Below are 17997 nucleotides of genomic sequence, written 5' to 3' on the forward strand. Positions count from 1 at the left end.
CAGACAGCTGGGATCAGATAGTGGGTAATCAGAAACACCAGAAGAAAACCTGCATAATTTGGACAACCACACATTAGCAAACCTAGGGTCCTCAGGGAGAGTGTGATTACTGTGATTACTAACTGCAATAAGATGAATGTGAAGCTGTTCCTAGCATCGTCCAGTGAAAAAGGTGCTAGGAAGAACACTTGCTTTTTGCATGAAGGAATACTTGTGCAAAATGTAGTGGCAGTCAGACCTAGTTCCTGAGAATTGTGTTTGTTCATTCTTTGGCTGCAATGATTTCTGCAGAAATCCTAAATGAAGCTGCAGAGGTCAGCTTCAGCACAGAGGATAGGGAAAGTGCCTGGTACTACCAAGACATGCTACCACAGAAGTTTCAGCCTTGGAGGTTTGAACAAAAGGTAGCCTAAGATCCTGATCTCACAAATTCTGATAGTCCTAGCATTCCCATCATTCAGTTATCTGTGCCTTCTAGGAGACCCTGAATATGTGCATCAACAAAATCTCACTGGGGACAGCCCTGGCAATATCTATTTTGTGACTGCTTCATAGCCATGATGTCCCTCATCAGACAAAGTGGTGATGCACAAAAATTGTAGATATCAAAAGATACTAAGGGAGGTGGGCATAGAGTGTTTATTTTATTGCTTTGTTAAAAGACAGCATTTAAAACATGCCTAAAGTAGTCCTAAGGCATTTATGTTCTTTTTAGTCTTGCTTCAAAAAATGGTAAAAATATAAGGCAAAGAAATACATACTTAGTGTTGAAAAGACTTTTGGGGGAAGTTAAAATTGTGTTTCTCTTCAGAGTTTTCTTCATAATCTTGTATCTCTGACATTTCTTTAAATTCTCCTTTTATGACATATATTAAAAAAACTATGTGGTGATTTTATTTTGTTCTTTATTACTCCAGTGCAAAAATCTGTGAACTGAGCTAAATAATTTAGTAATCTTACCCTTTAAACTATGAGATATTAAAAGGACCAATGCAGCTAGGGATTTCTTCAATTACTTAATTCACCTACCTGAAAAAATGATACAGTCAAGCAACAGGGCAACCATTTGAACATTCATCTAAATTATATCTGTTTATTTAAATTGTTTTGCCACCAAGCAGTACTAAAAGCAGTATGGTTCTGATTAAAACAACAACTTTTATCCTGGCAATCTTCCTCCTCTCCTAACATAATTCAATTATTTATTGAAGGGTTTTTCTCATGAGGTAAAAAATATAATACTAAGGTTAGCTGTATTTCTCTTTTCTCTCCCATATTTTCACCACTGATACTAAATAATGTAATTGCTGCAAGCACCATAAATTGTAAAATCAGTGCTCAGCAGGGACTCAATCCAGCCCTAAGCTGGAGAGCATTGCAGCCCTAAAAGCTGTCAAAACACAAGTGAACAGCTTCAGTATTAGGAGAATTTTTGGCCAATGCACAACTGTCTATTTTCATTCTGTGATCTTCATATTCCTACTCTCCTTCCCCTAACAGTGGTTGGCACTGTAGACATGTCTTTATTGTGACTTAGTGGTTTTGTGGACGATTTTGACAAGCACTGCCGGCTTAAGTACTCTTTATATGAGTTATAACAATAAATAAAAGGCCTTAGGTAACCTTTCCCCCTCTCCAGAGCTTATTATACAGTGCTTTGGTGCAGACAACATTAATACTTTTAATTGTATCATCTTTTATGATCTTTATAATCTTTTTTTTAATATATATTTTATCATGGTGCTGCTATCATTTTAGGAAAGATTGGCTTATCTAGTTACAATACCTACTGACCTTATATCATAATGTCATATCCCACATACAGTCTCCAGAAATTGCTGCAGTTAATTCACACACAGCCATTTGTTCACCAGGGCTGAGCACACGCCTGGGATTTGGCACCCTCTTTGTGGAGTTTGCAGATGGTTGGTTCCCCTGTGAAATCCTCAAGCCTCTGAAAGAGGGGTCAGCTCACCTCCCACCTACTTCTGCCATTTGAGCCCTCTGAGGGATGCAGAAGGCTTGTCTGTTCATCTCTGTGCCTCTCCTGATGAAACTGCCTACCCTGAAAAGAAAATAGCAGGAGTTGCAGACACAGAAGATCAGAGAAAGGGGCATGTGTCACTAGGTGTTGAAGAATACATCTGGCTAAAGGATAGGGGATATAGATGCTGCTCCCTACTACAAAAATATTTCAGATTTTTTTTTTCACCTGAAATGCAAAGGCATTCCTTGAACTAGGACTCAAATCCTGGGCATTCTTGTAGGAATTTCAAGCCACTAAGCTACCAAAGCCATCTTGTTTATGTTTGCTGTCCTTTGGTCTCTCGTCTTTAGGAAATGGACGGAACATCTTTATCATTTGAAAGAGAGAAAATGGAAGCTTTTTCTTGGCCTCTGGTGTTCTTTGATTATTTTTCTCATAAGAACTTGCCACCTTCCAGGCCCCTCTAAAACAAGTGCAAACAGCAAGAGTCTCAGCAAGTGGAACAGTCCCAAGAATGCTGAGAAATGTGTTTGTTCTGCATCTGTGGGAATTTAAGAAACTAGTTAGGAAAAAACAAAGATTGAAAATGTTCAGCACTTCAGAGCTGCTTACATTTCATAGAGTTCTTTTTTTTTAGTTTAAAAACACTTTTAGATATTTTTATTTACTCTTTTTTCCCATTAACAGAAGCAGCAATGACAAACCTTCAGCAAATAATAATAAATTTATATTTTTTTAAAAAACAAGGCAATGGTGTGCAGATCTGCAATGTGTAATTTCTATTTGAAATATATTTATGGCATATAATAGGTTAAAAAAAGAGTAATATATTTTAGACATATGAAGAAGTTTAACTCTTCATTGTCCTTTTCCACAAATCTGTAATATCATACTGAATGATCGTGTATTTCAGTGCAGAAATTTGGCCTAGGATAACATGAATAGAAACATAAAGAAATATGAGGAATCAAGAGGTTTGGATTGCCCTTCTGTAACATGCCAATATAGACAATTGACATAAAACTTTTACTTAAAGTTACCAATCTGGCATTTTAAAAAGTGAATATTTGTTTACATAGGGGAAACAAAAGTACCAGATGTGTGGCTACTTTATCAGAATAGCACTTTACATCTTTTAAAAGCTATCAGGCTATTACCTATGACTAATATATCAAGTTTCAATGCAGCTTTTATTCAAAATTTAGTAGAGATAATAGTGACATAACAGCTACGCTCTGGATCTTATAATTAAAAGGACAAGAGCCTGAGAGTCATAAGAAGGGAATGTCAAGTAAATTACTTGCTTATGTGCAGAATAAGAAGTCTATAATCTTAAGTAGTAGCCAATTTATAGGTTTGAATTCCTGAACACTAATGTATTAGGAGAATCATTTTTACTTCTGATAATTTCTTCATATAATTATGATTAGACTCTTAGCTGTAGTTTCATTTACTATGCCACTTCCCAACACGCCCCTTTTTCTATGGTTTTGTTTACCAGAGCAGAGATTTCAGGCACTAATATTGTCTGAAAGCTTACAGTAAATCTAAACAGTAAATATGTCTTACAGTCAGTTGTAGCAGAAAATAAAAAGTAATAGTACTGCATATTTCTTAGAAGATATAAAATCCAGTGGGGGTAAAATATATTCTGAATTACTAGCTTTACTATGTTTACTCTATGGGTAAATAAGGTTGAATTTAAAAATTCTGTTTTCTCCAGAAGTAATTTTCAGCTAAAGTTTGTTGTCTATGGCAATTTTCCAAATTGTCCAAGCTTTCTTTTCAGTTTCAATTCCTCTGGGAGATTAAGTGTCAAGAGGTGTAATGCTGTAGATGCAGAACTAGAAGACTTTTCCAATTTGCTCTTGAGGATTTTTAATTTCCTACTGTACATCACATTCATTGCTACTTCTTTCCTATTGCAAATGAGAAAGAGAGGGATGAAAATTTATTTGAAAAAATATGCAAGGGAGAGAGGGAGGAATGGAGGAAAATGAAGGAAGGAAGGCAGGAAGGAAGACAGGCAGGAAGGAAGGAAGGAAGGAAGGAAGGAAGGAAGGAAGGAAGGAAGGAAGGAAGGAAGGAAGGAAGGAAGGAAAAGCTTAATGACAGGTAACAAAGATAATCTAGTCAGAATCCAAAACTGGAGTGAATACTCTGCTTTACGTTCAAGAAAGATGAGTGTATTGTACACAACAAGAAAAGATGGGATTGTGTAAACAGAAAGTATCACAGCTGAAGTGGGAACAAATTTTAAATAAAATGCATTTTAAATCAATTCTTAAAGTATAGACATGAAACCTGAAAAGGAAGGAAGGGGGAACGTAGTAAACCTTATTTCTGAAAGCGGTAAACAAGTTATGAAAAACTGCAAGTTTATCAATTTTCTATGACTGAGAGGCAAGGGGCAAGACTTTGCTGCATTTTAATGATACCCTTAAAGTTAATTCATATAGAGAAAGGCCACATGCCTTTATGCCATAATCCTGAATAACGACAAAATAGAAACACATTCATCTGTGTTTATCTCTAATCAGATGTACGGCTATTTCAGCAGGATTATTGTAACGTAGATATGCTTGCTATGTCTTCCAGGAAGACTAGCTGAGCTTGCTTTCTGTGACATGTAGTTTAAAAATCTACAATAAGCATCACCTAATTTGCAGGGCAAATTAAATATAAGATATGTGCTTGTCCATGATGGCTACATGAGAAATACACTTTGAAAATTCTCATGTAAGTCTGAATGTCACCTTACATTGCCAGAAAATAAAAAGATTAATTACTATCTTATTATGTCTATTCATGTAATAGTTAGATCTACCCAGTCACTCCACTTTCATTGTCATTAATTTTGTATTTGTAATACAAATTAGATTGTTCTCTGTGCTTTCTAAAATAAAGTGTTGCCATGGCATATAGTTCAAGATAAAATGCTGATACAATTATTGCTGCATGATATCTTGGATTAAAGTCAAATTAAATAAAATTATTTCCCAGAAATGACAGAATACCTTGGTGGATCTGTGTGCAATACTAAGTAATTAGGGCATAATGCTAGAAAGCATGATGTCTAACACAGAAAAATTTCACATGGTGGTGTGTAAATTCAATTACTGAAATAACCTTTCCTTTCCCTGAAATAGATTAAGACATAAAAAATATATTAACATATGGAGGTTATACTTTTAGAAATCATTTAATAGCTCACTCTTCTGCAGATGTGTTCACAATTAATGTCATTACGTAACAATTGATGTCACAACCAGTAACAATGGCATTACGCAGAATTTGCATATGCAGAAGTCCTTTTGGGCTAAGCACCCCTTTGCACAATGAAGAGACTGGACCCTATAAGGGATCCCTTTCAAATTCAATAGACCTACCTTACTGGACTGTGAAGAGGTCTTGATCATTCTTTGTATCTTGGTTAGCAAGTAGTTATAATGGACTAACAAATAGTCAATTCGATTTTAATTAATGATCAAAGAGGAAGAATATCAGTAATGAGACCCCATCTACTGTCTTATATCACTTAATCATACAGAAAGTGAATATTTGTTCTTCTAATAATGGTACATATTTTTATGGGTTTATATTTGTAATGAATGTTGATACATTAAAGACTTACAGCTGTTTACATAACTTTAATACAGACTGAAGAGAGGGGATTGGTTTTATTCTATCAGACATCACTTGACAGTATTTGACAGACCTGTAAAAATGTATCCACTGGAGTCACATTAAAAGGTATTTTGATGTAGAATCTTAAAAATCATAAAATGAAGACCAGCTCTCACTGGATTTAGATCACATTTTGGAATAAAGATGGTGGAATGGCTTTGTGGTATCAGAGAGGACATACTAGTTTTCAAAGTAAAAGAAGGTATTTCATCAGAGAAACATATAAACAATGACAAAATTGCACGTCTTCTTCCATTCACTGATAAATAATAGCACTAAAAGGAAGCTTTCTTTTTTAAGAGAAAACATATTTATGAAACTGATTAAAATTCACACGAATTTAGACGATTGCACTATGATATCAGAGTATAAAATTATCTTGGCATGATTTGCAGTAGCATATTCTTGCTGCACTATGCTGTCACTCATGTTCATTCTGTCTTCACAGGACAGGAGGAACATCGGGTGAGCACTACAGCCATGCAGCTGCCTTACGAGTGCCTGCCTCCAAATCAATCAGTACCTGTCTTAAATCAATACCTGTCCTAATCATGCCAGCCTGCCAGTTTATCACTCCGGAGTAACACACCTGTGCTGTGATATTTTCAGTGATCCAGTGCCTCTCTTCATTAGGTACAAGTCCACTGCTGCTACTTACTGTTCATTGATAAGTACCTCTCTTTCATTTTTTTTTGGCACTCAGTTTTGCAACTCAGCAGGGTTCATTTCTCAGCAATAGCAGTGGAAGGAGGTGTGAATCAGATAGTGAAGGATAATTTCACTGCCCTATCATCACAGGATCAAGCAAGAATCAGTATAATAGATAAGGTATACTGTCTTGGAGCCATCGATTTTGTGGTTCTTTAATACAATGACACATATTTGCTGTATATGTCCAATAATGTACTTTCTGGAAACACTACCACATTATCTTCTGCTTTAGTTTCCTTGATTCTAAAATTGGATTTGTGTTACTGTCTGATCACTGGGTCTGGACTTCTTTACATATTTCTAAGAGTATGTAGTCCACTTGCATTTGGATATAACAGTTTAGGTGAATCTTTTTAAAAATCTTCTTTTACTCAGGTTAAGATACAGAGCCAGAATACTCTCACAATTAATGTCTTTCCGTTCTTAAATCTTGAATGTTATGTCAAACAACCTGATAGTCTTCTACAAAGAGATGGCTGGCATCAAGAACAAGGGGAGAACAGCAGGGAAAATGCTGCTCTCCACAGCCTGGAGAACTTCTGGAGAAAGACGGTTCAGGAGGTGGAGATCTTATAAATACATGATGAAAGGGATTAAGGAGAAAAGAAGGACAGGCTCTTCCCAGTAACACCCAATGACATAACACAGGACAAGGGCCACAAACTGAAACCCAGGACATTCTCTATGAACATAAGAAACCTTGTTACAGTGTGACAGTGGCACAACTTCTCAGGAGACACTGTGGAGACTCCCTTCTTGGAAATGTTCAGAAAGGGACTGGACATGGTTATGAGCATCCTGTTCTCGGTCACCCTGCTCTAAGCAGGGGGTCAAATTTAATGGTCTCCTGAGGTCTCTTCTAATCTCAGCACTTCTACAATTCTGTGTCCACCCCTCTTTATCACTCACATCTTTGTTTGTACTAAAGTCCATCAAAAGCAGAATAATTTTAGGAGACTTTTGCTATTCTCAGAATTAATTAAATAACAATATTACTTACTAAATCAAATTCTCCAATTTATATGCTAAATACATACATCAAATAAGACCACATATATAACTGAGGGCATAAAAGGCCCCAGGTACTGTACATTATTTATGATGGAGTTCAGCAGCTTTTTGGATTTAATTTCTCCTTTAACATTTAAGCCAGAGTGCTGTTACTGAAGGCAAATGAAAATATTTACAGTAAATAATCAGGAGAGGTAATTTTTTTAGGCTCATGATAATAAAATAATTTGATGCTTTGGGAATTCATCTCCCATGTCCTGCAAAATATAGTACTGAGACAGGTTATAATGGATCTAGTTTATCTGGTGCAAATACTGTAAGATATGATTTCCCCTTCAGCTAACAAGAATTTGCTAATTATTATCATGGATGATTAAGTGTTTTGAAAGAACAGTGAGAAGGAAATTGCAGTGAAAAAAAAATCTTGTTAGAAAACTTGCAGCAACACTTATTATTCCCATTAAATATGAATCATTTATTAAGAAAAGTGACTGTAAGTGATACACATGCATTCACAGATAACCCAGTGTGAAGCTTATGAAATTAATGGGAAATAGAGCAATCTTTGTAATGTCCTGTGTAATGGCTAGATGGCTAGTCCCTGCTAATATAGTGTGAAGCACTTTGAAGTGTCATGGCCTTACCTCCGTGCCTCACTTCTTGCCACTGTACAGAAAACTTGGTACCATGACCTGCGCAGAAGTATCCAGGATGTGTGTCTATTCCTTGATTAGATACATGGTAATAGAAAAAGCACAGTCAGACCTGGTTAAGAATGAAGGTAAAAATTAAATCAATTGCCCTGGAGACAAGCAGAAATGCTAGTAAGGGTCATATCACAAGAGACATTTGGGTGCCCTATCTTTTTATTTTAAAAACAACAGGCATAAGGAACTTGAGTTTAAAAAAAAATATTTATTCAAATCTTATTTTATTAATACTATGAAGAAGATCATGGAATCATAGAATGGTTTGGGTTGTAAGGGACCTTTAAAATGATTTTGTCCAATGGTACTGCAATGAGCAGGGACAGCTTCAACTTGATCAGGTTGTGCAGAGCCCTGTCCAACTCTTGAATTTTTCCCAAGGATAGGGTATGTACATATGGAAGTACTGTGGTAATGATAAATATAAAGTTTTTTCAAAGGATATACTGTCAAATGACTCTGTATCTAACAGTCAGTGGTCATACATCTGCAATATTGAAGTTGTGTTTAAAAGAACTATGAATCTTTTAGATAAAATTATGAAGATATTTTCCCTGGGTTTTCAAGCACCACACTGAGGTTTTCTCCTCCAAAAGACAGGCAAACATCGTGATACTTGCCAATACTGTGGAGGGAAGCTTTTTATATGTTGAAACTGCTGGGCTGTTTCCTTGCCTTTAATCTCCTATTCTCTTCACAGTTCCTGAGTAGAAGCAGTAACAGACCTAAGGACTACTGTACCTTCTCACAAAATACTTACAATTTTTGATGAAAAAAAATCCATGAAAAGTACAAAGTAAAGCATAAAAAAGAAATAGCCAGACAATCTGACTTGAGCTCATTCTAGTGCTTGTTAGAGAAGTTGTACTTGGTTCATTGAGTGTGTACATCAGTAGGAGGCTGCAGGTGCCCGGCCCCAGCAGCAGCAGCAGCTCCGTGAGGGGAGGCCGGGGCTGCCCCAGCCAGACACAGCCAGTTCCAGCCGGACACAGCCGGTTCCAGATGGTTCCAGCCGGACACAGCCTGTTCCAGCCTGTTCCAGCCAGTTCCAGCCGGACACAGCCGGTTCCAGATGGTTCCAGCCAGACACAGCCTGTTCCAGCCTGTTCCAGCCAGTTCCAGCCGGACACAGCCGGTTCCAGATGGTTCCAGCCGGACACAGCCAGTTCCAGCCAGATCAAACTGCCCACCGCAGGGCACAGCTGGGCCACGGCCGGGGCTGGGGTACCTTGAGGATTATTTAACAAAGGGGAAAAAGCACTGCAGAGACAGTGAGGAGTGAGTTAAAAAAGCGAGATAAGCCTGTGAAGTGGGAACAAGAAGAGAAAGAGGGGAGGAGGTGATCCAGGCACCAGAGCAGAGGTTCTCCTGCAGCCTGTGGAGGAAACATGGGGAACAGACGCCTACACTGCAGCCCATGGAGACCTCACAGCAAAGCAGATAACCTGAGCGACTGCAGCCCATGGAAATGACCCATACCAAAGCAGAGGAAAAGAGCAGCAGAGAGGAGCCACTGACCAGAGACCCCTGCTCCTCATTTCCCCTGTGCTTATCAGGGTGCAAGAGAGTCAGGAGAGGGGGGAGGAAAAGTGTTGGCTTAATGTATGTTTCTCACTATCTGGATCTATTTTTATTGGCAACAAGTTAAATTATTTTTCCTCAAGTCAAACATGGTTTGTCTGTAATGGTCCCTGGTAAGTGATCTTGGATTTATCTCAGCCCACAAGCTCTCTCATCCTACTTTTCGCCCTATCCCACTGAGGATGGGAAATGAGTGAGCAGCTGAATGGGAGTCTGGCTGCTGGCCAAGGCTAATTTGCCATTGTACATGAGTCTTTTTCATCTTAAAATTTAGCTGACAGATGAGCAATCATCGAATCAAAAATATTCCCGCAAAGATTTCTCTGTAAAATCCTCATCAGAACATGAATGCTTGCCCTTGTGACAATAAAAAGGTAGACATTTTATGTCCAACTTAGATCCCTTGCTGCAATCTCATTTGGTTTAGATTTCATTAGAGCTTTCTCACAAGCTTTAGTTTAAGAAATAACAGGGTTGAACAGTGAAGAATAACAGGGTTATGGTGTCTAATAAACATTTCTATCTCAGGAATTTTGTTATTAGTAAAGCTTATCCTTGATTTAATTTGTAAATCCAGATATAAAGTCTGCCTTCATTCCTTGCCTTTCATTTATAATGTCCAGATTCTTAAAAAAACCCAGGAGTTATTATGTTATATTTTATATTTATTAGTCTATATTTTGTATCTAACTCTTTTCTTCTGAGTAGACTGTTTACATTGGTTTTCCTCTTACTGTTACATGCCATTTCTTTAATTTATCAAAATTGTTATGTGCCTCCCAAAGTTCTAGTAATCTCTCCAAAATTGGCCTTGTCAGCAAATTTTATCAAGCACTTTCATCTTTAATTCACTAAACACAGAGTTTCTATGTAAGAAAAAGTATAAACTAGAGCTTACACCCTGGAATTCTTCTGTGACAATGTAAGGAAGAGGCTTCTCTTTCCATTAAAACTAAACATTTACTTTAACCTTTAGTTATAGACAAAATTTGAATACATGTGTAATATAATATGTTAGAACTATAGACATAAATGGAAAAGTTGTAAGGTGTGCCCAATTTTACTGTTTTTATAAGACTTATACCAGCCAGATTAGTGGTCTTGTATATTCTCTTATCTGGTTCTTCATTGGTGTTTCAAGACTACATTGGCTCCTTTAACAGAATGAATCATAAACCAGAACAAAAATAAACAAGAAAAAAAAAAGTACTTTATCATAAATTTTGATCCTTCTACAAATGCAAAAAGTCTTCCTCTATCAGGAATTAGGGCAACCAATTGCCTTCCATGGCTTCCAGTGCTTCCTCATTCATAATATGAATCATGAAACAATTATGAAGTAGAAAAAAAAGATGGGGACAGAATAAGCTCACAAAACCTAGTAATGAATACAAGGACATGTCTGTTTCTTAGAGAATCGACCCAATCTGAGAAGTCCCAATTTATGGTTAAATGCAATTTCCTTCAGCATAAGGACTGGTGCACACAGATTACATACCCGATTCTCCCTCCCCTCTTACCAGCTGTTCCTTCCTACCCTGCACTCTCACAACAAAATCACACAGCTGTTTGTGAGGTTTCCTGTTTTATCATTTAAAAACCTGGCACCAATGAAAAAATAACCCCTTAAAGATGACTCATTCAAGAAAAAAATTGCTTCCAACATTATTTTCTGTCTTTCACTCAATGTTCTCAAAGTTTAACATTCAGGATTTATAGAATGCTGGCCTCAAGTCCATCAAAATGTTAAAAAAAAACCTGAAGAAATTATATTCATGTGAATAACAGATAAGTCTTCTTCAGCAACATTAAAAACTGTGAAGAATTATAATAACTAATAATTAAAGCTAATTAATTGAGGTTTCAATTCTCAGCAATAAATCTTGCCTCTGTGTGATCCACCATTTCAGAAATCCACAGATCCACTCACCAAAAACTGATATATTGAGTATTTAGCAACATTAACATTTTTCACTACGTATACATCAAATTTTTGTGTCTATTAATCTATAGGCAATTCAGCTCTATTAGAACAGACAATTCAAAAGTACGTATTTAATTTTAAAAATATGAATGAAAATTTAAAAATAAAAATTAAAAAATATTAACTCCATTGTAGTTAAAGTATAATGCAATAATCTAAGGAAGTGGAGAGAGCATGAAGGGTCAGCCTTATCATAGATACTTTCAGTTACTATGATATTGTAGCAGAGATTTTAATGGAATGCAAAACACACCTAAGTATGCAAGTGGTTTTTTGTTTCAGAATCAAAATCAGCTATAATTTAATCTGTCTTTATTCCACTTATACTATGGCCTAGTTTTCCACATATCGACATTTGTACTTCTAAATATATTTAGCAGGGTTTTTTTATTATATGCATAATTTAAACAAGCACAAAAAGCATATAAGAAGAAATTAGTATAAAGAAAAATGTACTCAGAGCTTTTCCACTGAAATTCTGGTTCTGAACTGTGTCTTATTTGAATGACTTTTACTTTTTTTAACATTCAGTAATCAATACTCCAATCAATAATATTAGGTGCTCAGAATTTTAATGATGGAATTATTAAGGTTTTCTTTGTTTCATACTGCCCAATTTTCATGGACATTTTTAGGGGGAGAGTTATTAGCTGATATTCTGATTATGGGATATTTATTTCCATACCCTCTTTACCTCCCAATGTTACATTTTCTTCCTGTGTCTCTGATACTAACCCTGTTCTCTGTTTCATTTTGCCTGTAACAGAACAACTTCTTCTCTTGAAATCTATGCTAGTTTTGGGTGAGGTAGAATTAATTTTCTTCCCAGTGGCTGGTATGGGGCTCTGCTTTGGATTTGTGCTGAGCACAGCATTGATAACACAGCGATGTTTTTGTTATTGCTGAGCAGGGCTTGTACAGAGCCAAGGGCTTTTCTGATTTTTGTACTGCCACACTGGTGAGGAGGCATGGGGTGCATGGGAGGTTGGGAGGAGACACAGCCAGGACAGGAGATCCAGATTGACAAGAGGGATATTCCAGAGCATCATGCTTATGCATGTATATAAAGTGGAGGAAAGAAGGGAGATTGGGGGGGACATTTGGAGCAGTGACATTTTTCTTCCCATGTAACTGCTGCGTGTGATGGGACCCTGCTCTCCTGGAGATGGCTGAACAGCTGCCTACCCTTGGGAAGCAGTGACTTTGTTCCTTGCTTTGCTTTCCTTGTATGTGTGGCTTTTCCTTTACCTCTTAAAATGTCTTTGTCTCAGTCCATGAATTTTCTTTTACCCTTCCAGTTCTCTCCCCAGTCTTGCTAGTGGGAGAAACAGCAAGTGGCTGGCTGGGGCCTGGTTGCAGGTTGGGACTAAACCATGACAACATCCCAAATAACCTGCTTAAAATACATCCGTTGCTACAAATGAAATAAAATGACAGAATCTTCCTCTGTTGATAAAGCAAAGGTAGCAGTATAATTTTTGTTGTCCTTTTGGATGCAGGAAGATGGCTGCACTTGCAGTATAATGATTTGCCTCTACTTTCATTCAGATCAAAGCAATCCTTTTTTTCCTCTAAGTCTATGACAAATTTATATTATGAGTCACTTTCTGTAAGGTCGCTGTAGGTGCATTACATCACAGGGGGAGGTACAACTCAGCATTGCATTTCTGTATTATATCATTGGAACAATTCTGCCAAGTTTTGTCAGCAGGATGAAGGGTCAGGTTCAAAATCTGTGTGTTCTTTGTAAAATTACAGAACAAAACCAGATGAGTATTCATTCAAGCACCTGGGAAAATGAAACCCTTCCTCTCAAGGCCAAAGGTAGACAATACTTTCCTTTTTTCAAGGAGTTTATATTTTTGTGCATATAATAAAACAAACAAAAATAAACTCAAAGAATTTATATTAAGGTGAAAGATCACAATCAGCCAGGAATTAGCAAAATGTAATATATGAAGCACATAGCCCAAAATTAATTTTGACAACAAACTTTTTCTTGTGCTTCTTTTTGTACTGACTTAAGTATCCATTGAACAGATGTTCTGTTGGTTCTATTTTCTTGTGACTTGGATTTATTACTCTTACTTAGTGAACAGTCAGACTCAGGAATTCAGTTCCATGGGTCCATTTCAAGCCCCTCAATGGAAAAACTCAGTGGCTTCTCTGGACATGCATACACAACTCTTCTGCTCTCATTAGCAGAGCTTTAGTATTAAAGTACCTAATTTATGATCAGCCCAGAGCCATCTTGTACACGGTCGGCTCAGACAATGGACAGAGGATCTTTCTAAACCCACTCTGTAAGTGGAGTACACCTATTAAATGACTTCTTGACCACATCTTCAAACATCTTTGCAATAAACTGTTGAACCATGAGCATCTGCTTTCAAGTTTGTAAATGCTGTGCAGAAAATAGTTTGTATTTTTTCCCAGGTGAGCTGCTGTATATAACAGTCTGTAAAAATTTGCAGCAAAGAAATGCCCTTTTACTTTTCGTGCTAAAACTATGCTGATTTTAGCTCGGTGTTTATTTTGAGAACAGCTTAAATTCTCATTCAGCTCTTGATGAAACCTAGAGCTTCAGAAGAATGTGTCTTCCCTCTGATTTTTCCTCTTCATTCAGCTGTAAATTGCAGAGTACTCATTCGGTTTTGACGCATGAAAACAAATAGAGAAAAATGGTCCTTAGCCACCACACATTTGTTCTTTCTTATGTATTTCAGCTGTGTCTAGAAGCTAGAAGATGACAAATCTAGTGTCTTTGTTTGGTGTGGAAGAATGACTAGTGAAAGCTGAAATACTATCAGCCTTTAAGCCCTTTAGATTGGAAATGTAGAATCAATTCTGAGGTTTGGTGTTTGTATTTGTTGTTTCATATTCCAGTTGAGGATCTGGACCATAGTCTAAATTAACCAAATGTGATCATCTAATAGGTGCAGCCAAAGGAATAAAAAACTGAAATATCATTATTTCAAGTTTTGCCTGAGCCATAACCAATATATGACCTCTGACACTAGAAATGCAGTTGACAGCTTTCTATCAAAGATGGTAGTTTGTCCAAGTTAAAAAACAAAGCTACAGTTGGTTTCAGTGGTAAAGACCAAACTATAGATGTTTAAATCTTGGAAGTGAAGTTCTGTTTCTGCTTGACCTCTTAGATGACCTAAGGTTAGACATGATTTGAAACAGATGATGCAGAAAGAAAAACAATGATACCACCAACAGTTAAAGATGGGGAATGAATTGAGGCTTTTTTCCATATGTTCTTCAGGAGGTAAAGGCAAGGTTCTTGGACTTACTAATCAGCAAATCTGTTCTACTTGGTGGACAGTTTAATTCTTCATTCATTACTTGCCTTCATTTGGAGGGTCCTTGTTTCTAGTGTGATAATTCTTTTTCTGTGTAAATAAAATGAAATAGCATGAGGCAAAATAAATAAAGGGAGTTTTAAACAAATTATTTTCTTAAAAATTCTTCACTTACACCTTTGCCATTTTGTAACACTCCTATTTATGCATATTTTCTACATGATACCTCATGAACTTGTATATAGAAATGAGAAAGAAGTCACTTCCAAATCTGGAGAAAGATTTCACTCCTGAAAAATAACAGGTCTCTTCTGGAAAGTAAGAGCAAGAAAAACAAGACTAAAAAAATAAAAATTATGCATGATTTTGGTTAAAATATGTTAACAAAATACTGATTTAAAATCAGAAAAGCCAGGAGCTGTTCATAGTTTCACCAAGTTTCAAAAAGGCAAAATGAAGACATTTTGCTTGAAAGCTGTCCAGCTAGAACAAGACAGGTTCATCCCAGTGTGGCTACATCTGTCAGTACCCAGTGGAGGTCATAACAGGGAAATCATATGTCTTAAGTTATTTCTGATCTATTAGAACCATAGCTCTGCATCTGTTCTGGCTGAAAATTCCAATACAGAAGGATAAGGTCCATCAAGACAAAATCTTTGATAAGGATTCTGTTCATTAGATGATCAAAAGTTTAATATTCTGTTTTGAATTAATAAAAGGGATTTTTCTGCTATCAGCAAACAGTATCTATTCCTTGCTGATAATCACAAAAAGCCTTTCTTCTACGCTGTTGCTCTTTTTCTGCAGGGTGCTGCAAAAATGTTCTGACACATTTCCTACTATTTTTTCCTGATCTATATTCCTTTTTCCTAAATAAACATGATAAGCTAGTAGGAAGATTGAAGCGGAAACATGGTCTACAAAGCATATTTAGCATTGTATCTCTTCTGCCATATCTATCCAAAACTTCTGAGTGACTTAGAATGTGAATGAAACTGTGAGTTTATGAAATAAAAACATATAATCTGTAAAAAACATCAGAAAGCTGGTAGAATTCACAGAAGCAATTGGTCTTGTTATATGAACCACTTTGCATGTAATTCTGCGAGCATTTTCAAGTGTTCTTAGGCTGCAGCCCATTGGCCCTTCGGCTCCTGGTAGAGACGGTTTGCCAACTCCTCTGCATATCTGTAGTCACTTCATCAGAATTAATAAACTTCTGTGGAAAAAAATAGTGTCAGTAACTTTCCTTCTCCAAAATACACCCCATTCCCTTTAAGAACATGACTCCACAGTAATTTAAATAATTTTAGATAGGGGAGGATTGTTTAAGCTATTCAGGTCTCGTGTCGTTTTGCTGTCTTGCTCTTGTCTTCATTCACAACAGAAGGCTAAATTTATTTGAAGTGCATTCAGCCTGTTGAAGCAAGATTTTAAGAAAACTCTCAAGCACCTACAAATTCTGAAAAAATTACAGATTTATGTACAACATTTCGATGTGCAATTCTGACTTTGAAGATAATTTTATTTTTTTATTACATATTATCTTTATCTCTATTTTCAGGTAACACAAGATCTATGCAAATCTTACTGTAGTTGATTCCCATCTTGGTTATTCAGCTGATCCCACACTTCTCTAACTCTAACCTCTCTTTGCCAATAACAAGATACAGAATTAAAAATGTGAAAGCATGGTCTAAATTTTCAAGAATGGATAGTGATTTAAGATTGCTGAAACAGCTGGGAATCAAGCACATGAAATTTTATAGACGCAAGAGCTAGCTTTCAACCAGTGAACTGCTGAATGTTTTGGAGAAGATAAGCTTAAAAACAACGCAAGAACTGAATCATTTAAATGATGCACTAGAAAACTCTGAAATTCAACTGAGCTTATATTTTCTGTTCTTTATTCTTATTCTGAATTGCTGTGAATTACAAATTTACCATACTGACAGTAGTGGCAATATCAGGATATAGACAAAACAACAATAGACTTCATCTTTGTGTTGCAAGTGCCAATAGCAAAAATTAGAGATCAGCATAGTTAGCAGCCCAGTCCAATCCATGAAGTGATTAAGTTATCTTAAGGATAGAATTTTGTAAAAATAAAACAAACAAACAAACCCAAACTGAAGGGAAAAAAAAAATTTAAAAAAAAGGAAGAGGTGTACCAGGTAAAAACATAGCTTTACTCTTTGATATCCCTTCCAGGTTTTAAAAGCAAGCAAATCAGAGTAGCAGTCTCTTCAAGGCAAAGAACAATAGTTTTTTGCAGAGTTGTAATTCATAATGGCAATATCTTTTTTAAAATTTTTATTTTTACAGCATGGGAAAAAAAGTATTTCCTGTCTATCTCCAGCAGTAGGAAAGAATTGTGGCATTTTGTCAGTGCAGAAAATAAAGAAAGAGTAGAGCTACATCAGTCTTTGGAGCCATGGAGAAAGTACTTCTGGACACTTGAGGGAATGTAAATTGATTTGTAAGGCATCCTTTTCTTAAAACGGTTTGGCAGGAGGAAGGGCTTGGGACTAGGAATCTTCCCCTTTTCTAGACCCAGTGAGACTGGTATCCCAAAGACAGATGCCGGTAAAAATCCACACTGATGGCATTTGTTTCAGACCCTTCGCTGGTAGAACTTGAGGCACAACCTCAGTTCCAGTGAAAATTCACCTCCACAGCTAAACCAAATTTAGAAGCACATTAGATTCCTTACATTTATACACTCAGCTAAGACGACTGCTATCAGGTGGCTGAGGTATCTAATCACCCAGGACTTTCAGTGATGAAAAGAAATAGATGTCTACAGTAATTCAGTCTTATCTAAGAACACAGATAAGAGTGAACTACCTTCTGAAAATATCTGTCATTTTCTCTCTTCATTGAACAGCAAAGTTCCTCAGTTAAGTAGGTGAAACTAGGAGAGGTAATTCTGGGCCTATTAGTCCCAGAGGCACTTTAAAAGTGCTAAGGGTCTGCTTGAAACTTCTGCTAAAGGAGTACCAGGGTCCCTGTTATTCT

Source organism: Taeniopygia guttata, chromosome 3 (assembly GCF_048771995.1).
Source record: "Taeniopygia guttata chromosome 3, bTaeGut7.mat, whole genome shotgun sequence".
In the NCBI taxonomy this organism is placed as follows: Eukaryota; Metazoa; Chordata; class Aves; order Passeriformes; family Estrildidae; genus Taeniopygia; species Taeniopygia guttata.